The following is a 20,583-nucleotide window of genomic DNA, read 5'->3' as shown; positions in this document are numbered from 1 at the left end:
CCCACCCCGCGCTCTGTATCCATGATTGGCTGTTATAGACACCCCCCCCCGACTGATTTGATATTGACAAATATTCTGCGGTTGGTGTTTTTTGTAATGATTTAAGAGACCATTGTGCCGTTGTTGCTGTTAGAAATACTCAGGTTCCTAAGAGTTTTAATGAGCAGGCTTTCCTTCATGAATAGTTTTATTTGGACTGGAGCAGATTGAGTTTATCCTTGGTGTGGAAACTGACTCACTTCTTTCATGATGGTTTTTTCCAAATAGTAAACAAACATGCCCCATTCCGCAGGTTCAGGGTTAAAGGGTGGGATAATCCATGGTTTTGTTCTGAGCCGTCTTGTATTATTCAGAAACGTAATCTAGCCTGGGCTAAAGCAAGGAAATCATGTTCTGATGCTAATTGGCTTCTTTTTAGGCAGTTACGAAACAAGTGTTCTTTTCTTCTCAGGAAGGCCAAGTCTGAATATTTTATGTCTGTTACCACTGATAACCTGAATGACCCTAGAAAGTTTTTGAAGGCTATTAAGTCTCTGGAAACCGTAATGTTCATGAATTACCATTATGTGTATTGAAGGACTCTGTTGCTGTATATGACAAAACTGAAATGCTGAATTGTTTCAATGAGCACTTTGTATCATCTGGTAGGCTGTTTGATTCAGTGTCCTCTGTCTCTACAACCCTGTGTAGACAAACCAGCGAGAGCTGGTCAAACTTTGAGCTTGTTGCCATTCTCAGTGCAGGAGGTACATAACGCCTTGATAACCTTCGCATTGTTTGCTTTTGCCAAAAAGCCTTTTTGAAATCTGACGTGTTGGCTGGATTCACAACACGTGTAGCTTTAATTTGGTATCTTACATGTGTGATTTCATGAAAGTTTGATTTTCCTAGGAATTTATTTGAATTTGGCACTCTGCATTTTCTCTGGCGTTTGGCCAAGTGGGACGCTACCGTCCCACATATCCCAGAGAGGCAAAAAGAGTTATACACTAACTATTTTATCAATGTACCAATCAGGCTTCAGGAAGATGCATAGCACAATTACAGCAGCCATGAAGGTTTTAAATGATATCACCGAAGTCCTTGACAAAAAAACAGCACCGTGTCTCACTTTTTATTGATCTCTAAGGCTTTTGATAGCATTGATCATGCTATACTGAGGCAGAGATTGTTGTGTAGGTCTTTCGGAGCATACAATTGCATGGTTTGCTAACTATCTATGATAGTGCACTCATTTGATGGGCTCATGTCTATTAAATAGTGTGTCTAATGGTGTGCCCCAGGGCTCTGTACTTGGTCCCCTCTTATTCACTATTTATATAAATAAGACTATGCGCAACTTCACTTTCATGCTCATACTGTTATTCATTGTTGTGCCTTGTCTCTCACAAAAGCTTTCCAGAACTTGCAAACTGCTTTATATACTGTTCAACAAACGTTATGGCAATTGAAGCTGATCCTCAATACTGACAAAACTAAAGTTATTTTCTGAAGCAAGAAATAGCTCTCTGAACCTTTCGTCTATTACTACCTGTCAGGGCAATGAGACTAATCTCAAATATCATGGAATTTTTATTGATGGCATCTTTTAAATTGCATATTCAACAACTTAACTTCTTGCGTCGAGCCAACCCGGATCCGGTATCATGACTACAGCCTCAAGCCCATTACCATAACGCAACGTTAACTATTCATGAAAATCGCAAATGAAATTAAATCAATATGCTATCTCTCAAGCTTAGCCTTTTGTTAACAACACTGTCATCTCAGATTTTCAAAAATATGCTTCTCTACCATAGCAAACTAGCATTTAGCGTTAGCATTAGCAGACAACATTTTCGCAAAAACATTCAATAAATCATTTACCTTTGAAGAACTTCGGATGTTTTCAATGAGGAGACTCAGATAGCAAATGTTCAGTTTTTCCTGAAATATTTTTTGGGCTGGAGAAATCGGTCCGTTTGGTGCGTCACGTTTGGCTACCAAAAAAAACCAGACAATTCAGTTATCCAAACGCCAAACTTTTTTCAAATTAACTCCATAATATCGACTGAAACATGGCAAACATTGTTTAGTACCAATCCTCAAGGTGTTTTTCACATATCTCTTCAATTATGTATCGTTCCTGGAAGTATGAGTCTCCTTCTGTATCGCATGGTAAAATAATTGCCACTAGGAATTACGCACCAAATTAGACAAAGGACACCGGACGGCCCGCTGGCAAATGTAGTCTCTTATGGCCAATCTTCCAATGATATGCCTACAAATACGTCACAATGCTGCAGACATCTTGGATGAACGGCTGAGCGCATAAGCTCGTTCACAGCATATTCACAACCATATAAGGAGACCAGAGTAAAACAGAGCGTCAAAAATCCTGCTCATTTCCTGTTTGAAGTTTCATCTTGGTTTCGCCTGTAAAATCAGTTCTGGGGCACTCACAGATAATATCTTTGCAGTTTTGAAAACGTCAGTGTTTTCTTTCCAAAGCTGGCAATTATATGCATAGTCGAGCATCTTTTCGTGACAAAATATTGTGCTTAAAACGGGCGCGTTTTTTAATCCAATAATGACATAGCGCCCCCATAGGTTGAAGAGGTTAAGTTGGGATTTTATTTTAGGAATAAGGCCCGTTTTTCTTTTGAAGCCAGGAGGCGGCTAGTATCAGCTACATTTATGCCTTTACTAGACTGTGGGGATATTTTATATGAATGCTTCCACTCAGTGTTTGAGATTAATTGGACACCCTTTACCATGGTCCTTTGAGATTTATTTTAAAACAGCAAAACCCTTACGCACCACTGCGCTTTGTATACCAGGGTTGGCTGGCCTTCTCTAGTCACTCGTAGGCTCAGTCACTGGTATACTTTTATTTACAAAGCCATTTTGGGTTTACTACCATTTTATTTGGGCATTTTTATTGTTCAGAAATGTGGTAGGTACTCTTCATTTACAGGACTTTATCCTGCTAACTGTTCCAAGTGTCCCAACTGAATTTGGTAATAGGGCTTTTACGTACTCTGCGCCATCATCTTGGAACACATTACAAAATACTTTTAAACTGGAAGAACTTTTCCTGATGGGTGTTTTTAAATCACTGATGAAGGATTTTGAGACCGATATCCTGACCGGTAAAAGTTTTTATTTTGCTGTTTTATGATTTTGTTATATTGTTTTTTACTAGAGTACTTGTAGTTTTGCATGTTGTCTTTCTGTAATTGTGTAATGACTTGGTGCTGCCTATCTTGACCAGGACGCTCTTCAAAAAGAGATTTCAAATCTCAATGAGCCCTTCCTGGTTAAATAAAAATAGGGGAGGGAGCAAGCAAGAGGTGGAATGAGAGAAAGATGGAGTTCAGTCAGCGGGCTGGGTGACGACCGATGAGTGTGTGGCGAGGTGCGAGTGGGCGGTCAGGCATGCCCTAATGCAGAAAACATTAGGAGGCACCTACCGGTACACACACTAACAACCAGACCAACACTTTCTCTCTTGGGGTTAGCCGACGTGTGGTGCACTCATACAGCTCCTTCAGAAAGTATTCAGACCCCTTGACTTTATCCACTTTGTTAGGGTACAGGCTTATTCTAAAATGCATGAAATTGTTTTTCCCTCTCTCAATCTACACATAATGACAAAGCATAAACAGGTTTTGCGAAATGTCTCATTTATAAAAAAATTAAATCTAACTTACATAAGTACTCAGACCCTTTACTCAGTACTTTGTTGAAGCACCTTTGGCAGCAATTCTAACCTCGAATCTTCTTGGGTATGACACTATAAGCTTGGCACACCTGCATTTGGAGAGTTTCTCCCATTCTTATCTGCAGATCCTCTCAAGCTCTGTCAGGTTGGATGGGGGGCATTGCTGCACAGTTATTTCCAGGTCTCTCCAGAGATGTTTGATCAGGTTCAAGTCTGGGCCACTCAAGGACCTTCATAGACTTGTCCTGAAGCAACTCCTGCGTTGTATAACATGTTGACCAGACCACACGCTTGCGTGCACATGTTGATTTTGTCCCCCCACACCAGACTCGATCAGGACACGCAGGTTGAAATATCAAATTCAGGAACCAATTCTATTACATTTGGGGACAGGTCAAAAAGCATTAACCTGTTAGGTTAGGGGGCAGCATTTTCACTTTTTTATGAATTGCGTGCCCAAACTTAGCTGCCTCCTACTCTGTCCCAGATGCTAATATGTGCATAGTATTATTAGTATTGGATAGAAAAAAACTCTGAAGTTTCTAAAACTGTTTGAATGATGTCTGAGTATAACAGAACTCATATGGCAGGCAAAAGAAATCCAAACAGGAAGTGAGAAGTCGAATTTCAAAACAATGCCTATTTAAATCCGATAGTTATCACCATGCACAATGCCAAGCCTCACATCACCATGCACAATGCCAAGCCTCACATCACCATGCACAATGCCAAGCCTCACATCACCATGCACAATGCCAAGCCTCACATCACCATGCACAATGCCAAGCCTCAAATCGCCATGCACAATGCCAAGCCTCACATCGCCATGCACAATGCCAAGCCTCACATCGCCATGCACAATGCCAAGCCTCACATCGCCATGCACAATGCCAAGCCTCACATCACCATGCACAATGCCAAGCCTCACATCACCATGCACAATGCCAAGCCTCACATCACCATGCACAATGCCAAGCCTCACATCACCATGCACAATGCCAAGCCTCACATCACCATGCACAATGCCAAGCCTCACATCACCATGCACAATGCCAAGCCTCACATCACCATGCCAAGCCTCACATCACCTGTAGCTGACTGTCCCTCTATAACAGTAAGGGGGTGTGGTAGGTAGGTAGCTGACTGTCTCTACTGTCCCAAGCATGGTGCTTGCCTACGGAGCTGTGAGGGGAACGGCACCTCAGTACCTCCAGGCTCTGATCAGGCCCTACACCCAAACAAGGGCACTGCGTTCATCCACCTCTGGCCTGCTCGCCTCCCTACCACTGAGGAAGTACAGTTCCCGCGCAGCCCAGTCAAAACTGTTCGCTGCTCTGGCCCCCCAATGGTGGAACAAACTCCCTCACGACGCCAGGACAGCGGAGTCAATCACCACCTTCCGGAGACACCTGAAACCCCACCTCTTTAAGGAATACCTAGGATAGGATAAAGTAATCCTTCTCACCCCCCCTTAATAGATTTAGATGCACTATTGTAAAGTGACTGTTCCACTGGATGTCATAAGGTGAATGCACCAATTTGTAAGTCGCTCTGGATAAGAGCGTCTGCTAAATGACTTAAATGTAAATGTAAGTCATGGATGTGCTTGCACTTCCCAGGGCTTCCACTAGATGTCCCCGTCTTTAGATCCTAGTTTTAAGATTATACTATAAAGGAGGGGCTCATGAGACCTCTTTTAGTGAGTGATCTGGTAGAGATCCTCAGTCTCATGACGCGCGCTCCCGAGAATGTTAGCTCCCGTTCCAATGCTTTTATTCAGACAATGAAATTCTCCAGTTGGAACCTTAATGTAAGTCGCTCTGGATAAGAGCGTCTGCTAAATGACTTAAATGTAAATGTAATGATGATATGTTAAAAACATCCTGAAGATTGATTTGGAGACATGTTTTGACTTGTTTCTACGACCTGTAACGGAACTTTTTGAGTTCGTCATGGAAGAAATGGTCGCGCCTCATGAAGATGGATTACTGGGCTGAACACGCTAACAACAAATGGCTAAATGATGGGCTTTATGGAACTAAGTCATTTATTGTCAAACTGGGATTCCTGGGAGTGCCTTTTGATGATCAAAGGTAAGTGAATATTTAGTGTTTTTTCTAACTAATGTTGACTCCAAGATGGCGGAATTGTCCAATTGTTTATATGCAGGTACAGAGCGCCGTTCTCAGATTATGCTTTTTCCGTAAAGTTTTTTTGAAATCTGACGCAGCGGTTGCATTAAGGAGAAGTCTACCTTTAATCCTGTGAATAACAGTTGTATCTTTTATCAATGTTTATTATGAGTATTTCTGCCAAATCACCGGATGTTTTGGAATCAAAACATTACTGCACGTAACGCACCAATGTAAACCGATTTGTGGATATAAATATGTACATTATCGAACATACACAATCCATGTAACATGATGTCCTGTGAGTGTCATCTGATGAAGATCAAAGGTTGGTGATTAATTTTATCTATATTTCTGCTTTCTGTGACTCCTATCTTTGGCTGGGAAAATGGCGGTGTTGTTTTGACTTGACTATGAGCTAATATAATCATATGTTGTGCATTCGCTGCAAATCATTTTTTTTAAATCGGACACCACACACCGTGTCCGGTCTGGTCAGCATGTATGGGTCGTTGCTTGGCATTCAGGCCAAAGATTTATCAGACCAGGTAATCTTGTTTCTTATATATATATATGCCATTTATATATGCCATTTAGCAGACGCTTTTATCCAAAGCGACTTACAGTCATGTGTGCATACATTCTACGTATGGGTGGTCCCGGGAATCGAACCCACTACCCTGGCGTTACAAGCGCCATGCTCTACCAACTGAGATACAGAAGAGTCTTTAGCTGCCTTTTGGCAAAGTGCCTTTTACTGGTTGTCCTCCTAGAAGGTTCTCCCATCTCCACAGAGGAACTCTCTCGGAGCTCTACGAATAATTCCTTCGACCTCATGCCTTGGTTTTTGCTTTGACATGCACTGTCAGCTGTGGGACCTTATATAGTCAGGTGTGTGCCTTTCCAAATCATGTCCACTGAATTTAAATAACCACAGGTGGACCAATCAATTTATAGAAACATCAAGGATGATCAATAGAAACAGGATGCACCTGAGCTCAATTTCAAGCCACATCGAAAAGGGTCTGAATAGTTATGTAAATAAGGTATTTACGTTTTTTTATTTTTAATACATTTGCCAAAAGCTCTAAAAAAAAACATTTCTGCTTTGTCATTATGGGGTAGTGTGTAGATTGCTGGGGATTCTTTTTCATTTAATCAATTTTCGAATAAGGCTATAATGTAACAAAATGTGGATAAGTCAAGGGGTCTGAATCATTTCCAAAGACCCAAACCATAACTACTAATCGACAGCTGTCTAACTACCATTGTACATGAACTAGTCACAAAATTGAATGTAGCAAGTGAAAGGACAGACAGTGGGCTAGTTACCCCCCCCCGCTATCTTGTTGGTTTAGCTGAAGAGACATATGTCCAGGCAATCCCCAAAATGTGACCAGGAGACATTTCCTGCTCATGGGGAGGTGAGCTGACAATGCCATTTTTGCTTTCACACTAACACAAATGTAGCGCACAAATGTTGATTGTTCCAGATAGCGTGACCACAGGTCTTCATAAAATGTGCGCTGCTGTTTTGTTTTGAATGTTGGCTGGCACGCCCAACGGCTGTGCTGCTATTGACACGAGCAACGGTAACAAACAGACAAGCTTCTAATTATACGTGATTAGGGATCATTCAAAACAGTTGGCCTCCACTTTAGCTACTCTCACAGGGCTCGTGGTTTTATCCAGTTTAGATTGCGAGAGGTCTAGGAAGAACATTGAAAATTCAAATGAGAAAAACCTGACGCCCTATTTACCCCAAACTGCACTGTATCCGTATGTGTTTATAAACAAAGGAATGATTCAAGTCAGAACAAAAGAGCAAAAGCAACAGACTACTTTCCCAGTTGGAAAGGTAGAGGAGTTCTGCTTTCCAAATGCTCTTGTTCACACCTTTCTAAACAGGCCTATTTTTATTTTACCTTTAACTAGGCAAGTCACTTAAGAACAAATTCTTATTTACAATGAAGGCCTATCCCAGCCAAACCAATTGTGTGCCGCCTTATGGGACAACCAATCACGGCCGGTTATGATACAGCATGCAATCGAAACCAGGGTCTGTAGTGACACCTTTAGCGCTGAGATGCAGTGCCTTAGTATATGGCTCCCGAGTGGCGCAGTGGTCTAAGTTCTCCAGTAGCATTCGGTGGAGTTTGTTTACACATTTTGGAGTGTGCTCAAGAAATGAAAATATTTGACACTGGAAATTCAAGCCACTTAATTTTATGCTACAGCAACTAGCCTACTTCTCACTTCATAAACACCCTAAGCTAATGACGGATTATGTTCTTCAGCTTTAATGATAACACTAATTATGCAAATGTGCGAGTAGCAAACAAGCTTAACTATGAGAATAGTTTCACTGCAGGGTATCTAAACAGGTTGGTGCAGAAACTGTTCTCAAGGACTTAATTTGAAGTGGGTTGGTATATCTGGCTATCTACTACTGATATATTACAAGTAGAGTGGTGGTCTAAGTTTGTTGGCTACTGGCTAGATCTCTGCTTATCAAATGACACTAAGTCATTTTCACTTGACATGTTAAAAAGATCTCCTCAAAAGAATCTCAAGACAAGTTTAGCGTTACTAATTGGGTACCTGACAAATGACTGACATGTCCTAACCAAACTGTCAACATTTCAAGATTAATTGTCATACTCAACTGTCTGCTCTTTTATGTATAGCCTACTTAAGGCAGTCCCAATTGAATAAACTTGAACACTGCCATTGTAACTTCCAAAAGCTAACCACGCTTCCATTTCAAAAGTAATGGTCACAGGGGTCCTATTTTTAGACATCGAATTACACATAAAACATAAGTAAAATTCTTCAGAGCTCTCAATGTCTTGGTCGCACTAATCCGGGGCTATCTGATTCAGTGGTGTCCCGGCCCGGTATAAATCAACTGGGGTGTCTCCCTCCCTCAGCCTTGAGAGCCCTCAAGAGTACAGGTGGCACATCATGCCCCAGTGAGAGGCCAGCCCTCTAGAGGCACACCTTATCACTGATTTTATCTATCCTAACCCCCTACCCCCCACAAGGAGGGTAGGGATGCCTGTTGTGGCTAATCGTATATTTGAGGACCCTATTTGATTTTTTCTATTCAATTCAGTCTGGTATGAGAATGGTAGCCCCTATCTGCAAAAGCAGGGTATCTTGGTTATTGCTCTGTGCCTTCAAAATCTTGTGTGACTTACTACAATATATGGGCATACGAATATAAGGGCAGGTCGAGACAATGACCTCATTTCAAGATGGCTGCCATCTACATTTCAGTAGCGTTGTGAAGCATAAACACGGAATAAATTGAGAAACACCACAGATCATGAGGATTTCGACACGACTAACGAAGATTGCTTTCTCGAAGGATTGGATCCACTCTAAGACCTACAAGAAAAATGATTTGACTTTATATTGCTAATTTCATGTATTTTGTTTTCATACGTTGTCTGTTTTTGTACTTTTAGTTTACATTAGGCCTTTGTAACAAGTCATTCCCATGTTAAATAATTCCAAAGTAGTTGTCTGTTTCATATTAGTTCACTGTTCTAAGTTTCATCCTTGTAACTTTGGAGGCCATTAAACTCTCATGGCCACTATTTGTATTTGTCACCTCTGCCTTTGGAGACAGTGTTACTGTTTACATTGTATGTGTGTGCTTCACACCTTCTGTGTGAGTCACTATACAGATATAGTTTAGGCTTGTGTTTTTACTTTACAGCCATGTCGTTTTGTAAATTGAGTCAACTGTAATTATGTGTCTTACAACAATATATCCCTTTATTTTATTCAGGATACAGAGGATTTGAATGATGACGTTTGGGAGCCACCCCCCCTGCCGGTCAAGGTCTTCAGTCACCCACTGCGGTGTCAATCATCCTATCTGATCTACATCCACTTTTCATAGACCCCTTGAAAAATAAAAGGACAAATGGTGCCACAAGCTCCTAAAAGAACCGGTTTCCCCAAGTCCAAGGTAAACAAAATCACAAAGACAGCGGAGAGGGGGACCATACGTTGGGTCAGAACTAACATGCCGTTTTGTGTAAAATGGAAGGACACTAGGGAAGTAGCTATGCTTACCACACAGCATGAGGTATTCAGTAATGACCATGTCTCAAGGAGGGTGAAAAATGCCAATGGGGCATGACATGGGTGAGGAAGAATGTCCCAGTTCCTGTGAAGGACTGCAATGCCAGCATGGGGGTTGTCAACTTATTTGATGCTCTGATAGGCTACTAGCAGGTCCTCCACCAGACCAGGAAGTGGTATAAGACTTTTTTTACCACTTTGTGGACATTGCAACAGTAAATATTTTCATTCTCCACAAGCAGATGTCCAAAGCAAAAGGTCAAACCCCTCTCTCCCAGTTGGCCTTCCGAGAGCAGCTGGTGTTGGAAATGGCTGAATTGGGGGCCCAAAGCAACCTCACAACCATCACAAAACCCCCCACTCAAGGTCAGCATCATTATCCAACACACATGCCAAAAGGAAGAACTGCAAGTTTTGCAAAAAAACAACTGGGGAAAGAAGGGGTGAAATACCAGTACGCCTTTTGTTTCCTGGCAGAGGGACTGCTTCAAAGACGATCACGACAGGCACAAGCTATGGTGAAAGTGAAAGCTAATCTACACCTGGAATGTAAAACTAACAAATGCCATTTGTAAATAGTTCAGCTTATTTCTATTTTTGTGAAGGACACGTGTAACCAAGTGTGTGTTCGATAAGACTTAAAAAAATATATATAGCATTTCTATTGTTTTTGTTGGATACGCCTAGGCCAAACAGGATACGCCTAGGCCAAACAGGATACGCCTAGGCCAAACAGGATACGCCTAGGCCAAACAGGATACGCCTAGGCCAAACAGGATACGCCTAGGCCAAACAGGATACGCCTAGGCCAAACATTCAGGCACTTTGTGGTGGTGTCGACGGTATGGTAGAAATAGTTTTTATACTGAACAAATAGCATTTAGGGAATGCAAATATGTAATTATCTATTTACAGATATAAGCCACTTTGGAGAGGTTTAGGGACACTTGGACACCCCCCGTGAACACACCTGACACCACTTACTAAAACATCTGCCCATTTCAAGTTGTTAGGTCTATCAATCCCTTTTTTTCTGATATTGTTCACGTTTTGGAAGCCATCTGATGCGTTTCCAGGTCTAGTCGTTAAAATTTACTTATTGCTTTTCAATGAAAGATGACTTTCTTTTTTTATGTTTGTGTGTGCTTGATCTTGTGTATTCTAAACTATATAACTCCTGTTTTCTGAGCATTTCCTCATAGTCGCCTAGATTTCTTCTTTCCAAATAAACCCAGTTTTTCATTGTCTGAATCAAGTAATTAAACATGAATAGCAGTTACTTTTGGGTATGTCTATTTAGGCGGAAATCTACATTTTGCCATTACATTTAAGAGGTTAATGGACTTTCAGTTGTCTACAGCAGGGAGGGGTAAAACAGGAAGGAGTTATGTTTATGCAATCTGCTCTCCGCTTTAAACATGTGGGCTTAATATCTCCCAAAAAAACTCACTGTCCAACGCCGAGGCCTTTCCCTGGTCAAGAGTGGGGCCGAGGGGAGGAGTACTCTGGGGAATACAAAAGGTTGTCAGTAATATATTCAGCAGAACTTGACTCCCAGAGAATGGCGGCACCTTGCCTTCCTCTTTGGCACTCCACGTCTGACTGGCTGCCCACTGGCAGAGGGACCTGCTGCAGCTCCCCCTAACCACTCACCCCTGGGGCTTTTGGGCTGGCCCGTAGCAGGCCTGGGGGCGGCAGCCATGCATGTGGCCTTGAAACGGGCGTGTGGGAATAGGGGGGGGGCTTTAACTTCCTGTCAGGGATGTCTGGCTCAGCAGAAAGAAATGACAGAGCCAGGGGAAGAGCGAGAGAGAGACGAAGTCAAGAGGAAAGACGTGGGGAGAGAAGAAGTTCAGCTTTGGAGGTTATCTTTTTCTGTCTGGAGTCTGTGGCATTGAGGGAATGTTTGGTATGGTAGAAAGAATGGCTCAATTCATTAATTTGTTCCTCCATAAATTCAGTCTGAAACAATTCCCCAAACTATACTGAAGTTTGTGTGTGCCATTTTTCCTGGAAGAGTCTTGTTTGCAAATCATCCAGAATGATGTGCTTAGAGTGCATTTACAGGTTATACGTGAACAAATAAAAAACGAACTGAGTCATACTAAAAATGTATCCCAAGTTTGCTCCAGCACATTTTTTTTATGTTGAGATGACTAATCAAATTTTTGGGTCACATGTTTAGCAGATGTTCTCAGGTGTAGCAAAATGCTTGTGTTTCTAGCTCCAACAGGGCAGTAATATCTAACAAATTCACAAAAATATACAAATCTAAGTAAAGGAATCGAATTAAGAATATATAAATATATGGACGAGCAATGTCAGAGCGGCCTAGACTAAGATACAGTAGAATTGAATTCTACTACTAGCCTCTGCTTTAAAACAGACTATTGAGCAATTTAATTGGCACCAAATACCATGTTCAAAGTTGGTCTTACTATAAGTTTAACAGTTTCCATGGTGAACAGTTAAAACACAAAACCTCTATCCTTCCATTAAGAAGAATTAATTACAGGATTCCCGGGCCTCCCAGAGAGCTAAATCATTCAGAGAGACCACCAACCCAACCATGCTGAAAGTATTCAGTCAGTGGCTGTGAGTGTGACCTGGCTGGGAGGTGGTGCAAGGGCTACCAATGCAGTTAAAAGCTGAAGCATCCAGGTGGGTTTAAGACGCCAGCCAAACTGAAGCAAAATTGGCTAGCCGAACAAGCGCGCTTGTTTGTTCATATTGAGATGCCGTAGCCAGTATACACTCCCCACAAAAGTTCAAATGAAACTAAAAGTACGCAAGAAAGCTGTCATTAATTAACATTTTTGCAGAGGAGATCTTAGTCTAACAGCACCAACCATCTAAGATGTTTGGTGCAGTATTTTTCAATTTAAAAAATGTGCATTGAAAACTAGGTATTTCTCATTGAATGAGACGATTGAAGAATCCCTACTGTTGCCCAATCACCAACGAAGGGGCGTAGACTTCGGCTCCGAACTTCAGCTTGTATTTAGAGAAAAATGTGTACCCGAACAGCCAAAGTTCAAAACATCACAAAACACTGTAATTAATATATACAAACTCTTCCGAACTGTTTCAGATTGGAAGCATGCGGATGGATGCCTTTAACCTATTAGTCTTATGACACGCTCCCTCAGGGCAAATGATTTCTGACTGTATTTCCTGAGGCCCTTCCGACAGAACACAAAACTCGCCTTAGGGGCGAGGTGTAGGGGCAACTTCATCCCACTCCTGCGGTAGGACGCAAGTCATGATGAATGGTGTCTCCTTTTCTACCGCTGCACTGATAGCCCTGGACAGGACAACGCGAGCCCTTGTTGTCTTTAGCTGTATTGCCTTCAGCTACACTGAGTGTACATTAGGAACACCAGCTCTTTCCATGATTTAGGCTGACCAGGTGAAAGCTATGATCCCTTACTGATGCCACTTGAATCAGTGTAGATGAAAGAGAGGACACGGGTTAAAGAAGGGTATGAAAGCCTTGAGACATGGATTGTGTTTGTGTGCCATTCAGAGGGTGAATGGACAAGACTTGATTTAAGTGCCTTTGAACGGGGTATGGTAGTAGGTGCCAGGCGCACAGGTTTGAGTGTCAAGAACTGCAGCGCTGCTGGGTTTTTCATACTAAACAGTTTCCCGTGTGTTTCAAGAATGTTCCACCACCCAAAGGACATCCAGCCAACTTGACACAACTATGGCAAGCATTGGAGTCAACATGGATAGTGTGTCGACATCCCTGTGGAACGCTTTCAACGCCTTGTGGTGTCCATGCCCTGACGAATTGAGGCTGTTCTGACGACAGGGGGGGGTCAATTTGAGAAAGTTCCTCTAATGTTTTGTACACCGAGTGTATATGATTATACTATCATTTAAAATCCATGCCTAGGAAGGACCTACTTTACACTAATATAGTGAGATGCTACCCTGACTAATGTCTTTAAAATCTCCTCTAGGCTATCTTGAGATGAATTATCCTTCAGACACTAACACTTAAGCACTACACTGAATCGCAGCTGTGACTGTGCCATGGTTTGAATAAGAGGATGAGGAATGAGAGAAAAGGCCACCTAATGAATGGACAGAGGGAAATACCCTCTACTTCTGTCATAACTAGATGATGCTACTGGATGAAAAAAATGGGGCATCTAGAAATACAGATTTGACAAAAGCTGCTTCGCAGGAGCCACACAAAGGTGAGCAGAGTGAATAATACAATCTAATCAGCTGTGGCCAATCTTTAAACACGTTCTGTTCAGAAGAAAGGAACTGTGACACACAAGCAAGGCTTGGCTAGGCTTCACTTCAGATCGAAGCAGCAACTCAAATCTTCACCACTTGCTTGTTTTCCAGGCACACGAGGCCAGCACAGCCCTCCCGCTAACCTCGGAGGAGAGGCAGAGGAGCAAAGGGAGACCTGGGGGAGAGGGGCATGATGACAATCGAGAACCTGTCTCCTCACCACACGCTCTCACCACTGGCGTGCCCCAGGGCTCTGTTCTAGGCCCTCTCCTATTCTCGCTATACACCAAGTCACTTGGCTCTGTCATAACCTCACATGGTCTCTCCTATCATTGCTATGCAGACGACACACAATTAATCTTCTCCTTTCCCCCTTCTGATGACCAGGTGGCGAATCGCATCTCTGCATGTCTGGCAGACATATCAGTGTGGATGACAGATCACCACCTCAAGCTGAACCTCGGCAAGACGGAGCTGCTCTTCCTCCCGGGGAAGGACTGCCCGTTCCATGATCTCGCCATCACGGTTGACAACTCCATTGTGTCCTCCTCCCAGAGCGCTAAGAACCTTGGCGTGATCCTGGACAACACCCTGTCGTTCTCAACTAACATCAAGGCGGTGGCCCGTTCCTGTAGGTTCATGCTCTACAACATCCGCAGAGTACGACCCTGCCTCACACAGGAAGCGGCGCAGGTCCTAATCCAGGCACTTGTCATCTCCCGTCTGGATTACTGCAACTCGCTGTTGGCTGGGCTCCCTGCCTGTGCCATTAAACCCCTACAACTCATCCAGAACGCCGCAGCCCGTCTGGTGTTCAACCTTCCCAAGTTCTCTCACGTCACCCCGCTCCTCCGCTCTCTCCACTGGCTTCCAGTTGAAGCTCGCATCCGCTACAAGACCATGGTGCTTGCCTACGGAGCTGTGAGGGGAACGGCACCTCAGTACCTCCAGGCTCTGATCAGGCCCTACACCCAAACAAGGGCACTGCGTTCATCCACCTCTGGCCTGCTCGCCTCCCTACCACTGAGGAAGTACAGTTCCCACTCAGCCCAGTCAAAACTGTTCGCTGCTCTGGCCCCCCCAATGGTGGAACAAACTCCCTCACGACGCCAGGACAGCGGAGTCAATCACCACCTTCCGGAGACACCTGAAACCCCACCTCTTTAAGGAATACCTAGGATAGGATAAGTAATCCTTCTCACCCCCCCCCCTTTAAGATTTAGATGCACTATTGTAAAGTGACTGTTCCACTGGATGTCATAAGGTGAATGCACCAATTTGTAAGTCGCTCTGGATAAGAGCGTCTGCTAAATGACTTAAATGTAAATGTAGAACCATGCGAAGCTTCTTCCACTGACAGGAGCAACAACCGCCACATAACTAAACAAAATGGCAGTGATAATAAGTGGTCAGATGTGATGATCTACACAGACAGTGTCCATAGCATTCATACAAGGACTCAGTTGAGAGTCTTAAAACTGTCTTTATATAACCATTTAAGTCCTGATTAAGTCAGAGTAGTAGTTTGAACATGCAACTGAAACCAGTAGGAGTAAAGATGCAGATTTCTGGACAGGGCTGCGCTCAGAGTTTCTTGCCTTGGTAAATCGCTCTGTTAAGACACAGATGCCCTTTGCAACCATGTACCTATGTGAGAGTGGATTCTCAGCCCTCACCAGCATGAAAACTAAATACAGGCACAGACTGTGTGGAAAATGATTTAAGACTAGACTCTCCAATACAACCCAACATTGCAGAGTTATGTGCATCCTTTCACGCACACCATTCTCATTAACATGTGGTGAGTTATTCACAATTTTTGATGAACAAATAAGGTTTTATGTAAGATGCTTAAAGAGCAATGGCAAAACACATTTGAGAGTGCACTGACCCTGGTGCTAGAGGAGGCACGCAGCTGGAGGTTGAATGTTCGAAGGTGTACAGGACTAGAAAAAGTTTTGGAACCACTGCTCTACACCATAAAAATGGGGAGGGGGCGCTGCTAAACAATGCTAATTTTCACAGAAAAAAACAACATGGAACTGTTTACAAGGGTCCCTAGTGTTCACTCTCAAGAGGGAAACAATGTATCTGTTTCCTCTTGGTTTCCCCTCAACTCTCCATCTTTGCATTTTAAGTTTAGTTTCTCGAGCGTGGCCCCTAGGGATCGACGGTGTATGCTTGTTAGGATCCTGTAGTTGCATCTATTTTTACATTTTAGTAATTTAGCAGACGTTCTTATCCGGAGCGACTTACAGTAGTTAGTGAGTGCATACATCTTCATACGGGTCCCCTGTGGGAATCGAACCCACAATCCTATGCTCTACCAACTGAGCCATACGGGACATATGGGGCTAAGATCTGAAACTGGGTTTTGAGTCATGTTTCTTTTTTGTTTTAAATACTGACACCACAGATCTTAAAATCTGATCTCGCATACATCTTGCCTAAACACAGTTTCTCTCCAGTCTAAAGATGGATGAACTGGCACAATATCATACAAATATGAGGTAGTAGAGATCACTCCCAAAGTACTGTATGCAATTTTCCTACACTTGTGCTAGGTGGATTCAGAAATTCCATGGTCATAATCCTTCAAATGATCTTGAACTCTGACAGGGCCTTGGATTTTGTCATCAAATAAATATATATTTTTGCAAAAAATGTTTAACAGTAGGGCATCAAAGAAAGCTGAACTCGACACTGGTACCATTGCTAAAAACGTTTGTTCAAAAGAACCCCACCACACTTCATACCCGACCACTTCATGAAGTTGACGCAACTATACAAGCCAGTCGAATAAAGTACCTCAACAACCACAAGGGCAGGCTATGGCGGAAGCCACAATAGTTAAAAACATCTGTTCCGCCCGACATACCCGGGACCTCTTATCAGTTGGCTGAGTGACCCAACTGACTTTAGAAGCTGCCATCTTAGGTTAGAGACTTCGCGGAAGGTGAGGTAGTATTTCATGGGATGCTCTATTATCTGTGAACACGTAGCTAGCCTGGTCGTTCAATAAAATTGTTTTTTTTTTCTATATACAGTTTTTTAGTTTTTTAAATAACAGTTAGTTTTCGTTCTGTTATGAAAGGTTGAAAGTAGTCACGTCTGTAGTTGCTGGCGACCCATTATGCTGGTTGACTGATTACAAAAGAATGGAGCGAAGACCGACGCGTTCGGGAAAATAATGGTAACCTCGCACTTAGAAATACAGCCAGGAACTATACAGCGGCAGGTGCTTTTTAATCGAAAATACATGGATGAACCGATGGTAACAAGTGAAGTTATTCCAAGTTCACCCAGATCCAATGTTTATGATAAACAAGCCCCCTTAAACGTTAAAATGCGGAAACGCACTAAAACTGCAACCATCGCTTGCTGTTGATCAAAGTGGCACCGCAGGAAAATGTATGTAGGTTTTTTTTCGACGAGCAACAACCGCCATCAGTGTAGTCCACTGGCACAGGATTAGCCTTTGGGCTAACAGCAAGACAACGAGGGCGATGATAACAGTGCTCGAATGTTGGCTCCAGGCTCAACTTCTCCACTCAACAATGGGGCCACTTCCAACTAGCTAGCAGCAAGCTAATTAAGGCCATCACACAGCTGACGGAAACGCAGAGCTCGCCTAGTTATTCCCTACTAAAATATAATAATCCCGAACCATATAAAATGAATATAGTCCATGTACTTTAACAATGATATATAGATATAAAGGGAGAGTAAAAAACATGGCTAAACAGGAATGACCGTCTGGCCTCAAGCAACCCTCTGTCCATATTCATCGTCCAATAAAAACGACAGGCTACTTTTTTTATCTCGTCATTAGCAAGTTAAATACCATGTGAATTAACTAAATTTAACAAATGCAAATTGGACTTCTGTCTGGATTTATGTATCAAAATCCAGCTGTGTGGTATGCCGTATTAAAAAAAAATAGTTTTCATAGCTAGTGTGCACCCAGGGAATATCCCTTCGCTAGCAACCTACAGTATTAAATAATTCAGCTCCGCCACCGACTCACCTCTAACTACATTTAAACCACCTCGTGTCTCACTAGCTGAACACACAATTAGCTAGCTAACCCAAGCGAACAAACACTCACCCTTGCCTATTGTATTATAAATAAATAAAACCAATTCAAATCGTTTCCAAATTCAACAAGTTGTTTACATTGCCTGCTTAACGAGATCTCATCGTGTTGGCTAGATAATATTCTTCACCTAGTGAAAAAAAAAATATGGTGCTCTCAGCGGAAGGCGAGTTAAACTTGCTAACTGTAGTTAGCGTTTCAGCATGGTAGTTTACGGACCTGCAGTAACTTGTTGGGACATTATTGTATCCCATTCTCATTTACTTTTCAGAATAAACTGCGTTTATAGTAATTCGCTGAATAGACCAAAAGTCAGTTTCCAAACAAACTTGCATGGTAGATTAAAAGTCAATTGTAAGTGGGAAAACCCGTTCTATAACATTACATGGGTTACTTACAGGTAAGAGTAACACACAACTAAATTACCATGTGAACATTCAAAAAAAAAAAATCATTGCTCGCTTACCCAACAAGCTTGGTCAATTCGGGGTTTCTCAAATTAACTCCCGTTAGTATCTCCAGTACAATCCTTTCTGGTCCGTTAATAAATTACGAAATTAAAGTTATTTTATAATGTTCGGCGTGTCGGTATCCCGTCTTCACCGGCACGTTTTGTCCTTTGTGTTAATTTCACTCAATTCGAGTTTAATCCGATCGATCCCGGCAGTCGCGTACTCGAGTCGTCTCTTCCAGATACTCTCTCACCTTCTACGGGCAGGGGGCGCGTTCATGGCTCCAATGGATAAACATGCGTGCGCGTGAATGACCCTGCTGGGCTGTGACGAATGTGCGCTTTATTTTTCAGTTCTTGTAACATAGTAGATGCGATTAAAGCTGCACCTTTTAATTTCTTATTTTGGCGTAGGGTTATGGGAGTTATTCATACATGCAATGTGGACATCAAGTTGATTTTAAATTACTCCAATTGATTCTCAAATTATAAACTGGAACTTGGCATGGGATAATGACGTCTATAAATTATAAACCTCAAATGATATGGTATTCTAAAAGCTCATACAGTTTCAAAACGAGTTCAAAACATGTTCCCAATTGCAATGGAACTGTATCAACTGAAATGAGTGGATGGTTTTATTTGTTTGGAGCATCAGTTCGTCCCCGATAACGACTTTCATAATAATTCCACGTGAACTACAGATTAATAATTATGATTATTAGAGATGGACATCATGCAAGTTCACGATTCAAATTGACATAATACTTGCTCTTCTACCTAGCCGGAGAGCCTATTCTACCTGGTCCAATGGGCACGCACAGGGCCAACCTGAGGATTTCAGAGTAGTTCGAGTCCTTGCATTTTGCGAAGTTAAACGCTAAACATGTGCAACCATTTTCGATAGAAATATATCAAAATGAAGAAATATGTATTCCACACTTGTGTGAAGTTCTCATCCTTGATGAACACTACAGAGGAATCATCGGGCAAGTAACCCGCAAGTCCTTTGCGCGGTCATTCATTTGCTTAGCATAACAACCTGCCCCACAGGAGTACTGTATTTAAAGGCGCAAGCATCCACTTTCTGTATGCCCAAATAAATGTCCTCTCAAATCGACTGGATATATTTTTGTGTTTACATGTGTATGTGGTGATGAATATAAGCTTGTAAATATTCCAATTGATCACTTATAAATTTTGCAGTATTCGGAACATAATTTAATAGAGCATGTCTTTAAAAACATAAATGTCCTTAGCGTTTGTGGGTTTAATTTGCATGAGAAGGCTAACGTGAAGGTCACACTACTTGAATTGCATTCACTAAAATCAAACTTACATTTTTGAATCAGTTAATACAATTCATGCAGTAGGCATACTACTACCGTTTCAGAGGATTCACTAATCTGTTCAACACAAGCTTTTCCGTTTTCACATTTCCTTTCTTTACTGCTTTCAAAAGTAGGTCATGAGAATTGTAAGGATTTGATCATGTGATCTCACCTATAACATCATAAGCTGTTGCTGTGCGTGACTACCATCAAAAAACAATTTCAGGTTACATCCTAATGTTAAGAGATGTAATGGGGATGATGAGTAAAGAATATATCTCATGAACTATATCTGACTGCAATGCACCCCCACCCAACATTGATTTTTTGATTTGCTGTTGGCCTATTTGACAAACCTTGCACACTGGGCCGGTTTTCCAAAAGCATATTAAGAATAAATTGTTTGAACTATAGGATCATATGGTTCTAAGGATGAACTTAGCCTTAGAATGCTTTTTGGGAAACCAGGCCCAGAGCAGTGTTTATTTTATAATAGACTAAAGCACACAAATATGGTGAAATAA

General features: G+C 42.2%; 1 protein-coding gene across 1 annotated transcript in view; it reads right to left on the bottom strand.

Moving 5' to 3' along the window:
- The window catches only part of LOC124041946 (chromodomain-helicase-DNA-binding protein 7-like), a 144,424-nt gene extending 125,397 nt beyond the window's left edge, over positions 1 to 19,027 (bottom strand). The window contains 1 exon segment of the mRNA XM_046360141.1: positions 18,744 to 19,027. The gene's annotated coding sequence lies outside the window, so the exon portion shown is untranslated.
- Positions 19,028 to 20,583: the final 1,556 nt, after the last annotated feature.

The sequence above is a fragment of the Oncorhynchus gorbuscha genome, linkage group LG08 (assembly GCF_021184085.1).
Source record: "Oncorhynchus gorbuscha isolate QuinsamMale2020 ecotype Even-year linkage group LG08, OgorEven_v1.0, whole genome shotgun sequence".
NCBI classification, from domain to species: Eukaryota; Metazoa; Chordata; class Actinopteri; order Salmoniformes; family Salmonidae; genus Oncorhynchus; species Oncorhynchus gorbuscha.
This window is presented reverse-complemented; position numbering and strand designations above follow the sequence as displayed.